This window comes from Crinia signifera, chromosome 2, assembly GCF_055691185.1.
Source record: "Crinia signifera chromosome 2, ASM5569118v1, whole genome shotgun sequence".
NCBI classification, from domain to species: domain Eukaryota; kingdom Metazoa; phylum Chordata; class Amphibia; order Anura; family Myobatrachidae; genus Crinia; species Crinia signifera.
The window spans coordinates 135,876,799-135,878,696 of NC_139218.1; the positions used below are offsets into that span (position 1 = coordinate 135,876,799).

Below are 1,898 nucleotides of genomic sequence, written 5' to 3' on the forward strand. Positions count from 1 at the left end.
CCCGACGCGATGCCAGCAATTTTGCCATAGGCTTCAATGTTAAAATGATTTTTAACATTGAAATCGGGAGCATCGCGTCGGTCTTGTGCCATTAGAATGGCACAAGATGAGATGGACTTCATTAAGTCCATCTTACATAGGAAACAATGTAAAATGGGCCAATATGACCCATTTCACATTGTATATGGCCCCGTCGTCACCCCACGATTGACGCCAACCCGAAGCGTAGCGAGCGCAGCAAGCCCGCGAGGGGCGGCGGTGCGCGTCCTCTGACCTTTTCATACCCCTACTATCCACGTTGGCGTGGAGTTGAGAATATAAAGTGTGGCGAGCGCAGCGAGCCCCACGAGGGGACGCGTATACCTGTGAAGTTATACGCGTGCGCTCGCCACGCTTCGGGCACGGTGGCTCGCTGCGCTCGCCACACTTTATATTCTCAACTCCACACCGACGTGGATAGTAGGGGTATGAAAAGGTCGGAGGACGCGCACTGCCGCCCCTCGCGGGCTCGCTGCGCTCGCCACGCTTTGGGTTGGCGTCAATCGTGGGGTGGCGTTGAGGGTGTAAAATTGGGGGTCTGGGGAATATTTTACATTGAATCCAATGTAAAATAGGGTCCCAGGGACCATATTCACATTTGATTCAATTAAAAAATCGGGTCGGTCGCATCGCATGCGATTTGGTCGCATGCGATGCGACCGACGCGATTATTCTGACACGACCACCCTGATGCAAATCGGTGTGGCCGTGCAAGGAAACAAGTACCTAGGAGTATCTTCATATATGGAACTAGACACGCCCTTTAGGTGGAGCATGACACGCCCCCTCAATGGGTTACTGTGCAAAATTCTGCTACTAACTATAATCTCCCTGAAACTAGTTTTCAAAAGTAGGCAAGTATGAGCTATCTGTGCTACAAATGTGTTCATGTTTTTTTTTTTCTATAGTATCAGCATATAAGTAATTTCTTTGAGAGGATTCTGTATTTATTTTCCCACAACTATATATAGAAATGTATTTTATAATTACATTTCAAAACCATTTAAAAGCGCTCAAATTAAAACCCGACAAAAGAAACAAATACTTAACACAATTGCTACAGACACCACACAAAAGTACAAAAGTTTCAAAACAAACCTGAAATAGTATGAGTGCCCGGATAGCTCAGTCGGTAGAGCATCAGACTTTTAATCTGAGGGTCCAGGGTTCAAGTCCCTGTTCGGGCGGCACTCCAAATTTTGTTATAATACATACTACTTCTAAACATTTTTATTTATAATGAATGTTATGAGATTTGTACAATTATACCGTCGTTTTCACATAAAAATGGATCGAATTACTTCTCACAGGGTGCATGCACAGCATTATGCAATGCACTGTGTATAGCCAACATATGTAATAGGTACATACTATTTATTTATAAAACTATCAAACTCCTCATACAGAAAAAGAAAGAACAATTCTAGAGGAAAAAAAAAAAAACAACGAGCCGCCCGAACAGGGACTTGAACCCTGGACCCTCAGATTAAAAGTCTGATGCTCTACCGACTGAGCTATCCGGGCTCGTTGCTTTAAGGCCCTACTGGAGATAGCTATGTGCAGCACGTACCGCTATTACTGTACTGATCACGTGTGTGGCACTTAGGACTAGCACCGGTGATATCCTGATTTGACTGTGTTATGTGCATACTCCGCATTTATTAAACACTAATTTCCGAAGTTAAAGAGGAGGTGAATGCCAGCTGCTAGCTACATTTAACTTCTGCAGCAGCTTGGGGTGTATGGAACGTTCGTAGCACATAATGATTGAAATGAATGTTGTTCAGTGCTGAGCTGCTATAGAAATGCTGCTCCTAGCGGACAAACCAAGCGCTGCCCATCATCATGTCGCTCTAGGC

The 1,898-nt window shown here is 44.8% G+C and overlaps 2 non-coding genes across 2 annotated transcripts; one reads left to right on the plus strand and one right to left on the minus strand.

Annotated features, from left to right (window-relative positions):
* Positions 1–1,153: 1,153 nt before the first annotated feature.
* On the plus strand, positions 1,154–1,226 carry TRNAK-UUU (transfer RNA lysine (anticodon UUU)). The gene has a single exon. It is a non-coding gene; the product is annotated as a tRNA-Lys (tRNA).
* A 264-nt stretch (positions 1,227–1,490) lies between these two features.
* TRNAK-UUU (transfer RNA lysine (anticodon UUU)) lies at positions 1,491–1,563 on the minus strand. Its single transcript has one exon. It is a non-coding gene; the product is annotated as a tRNA-Lys (tRNA).
* Positions 1,564–1,898: the final 335 nt, after the last annotated feature.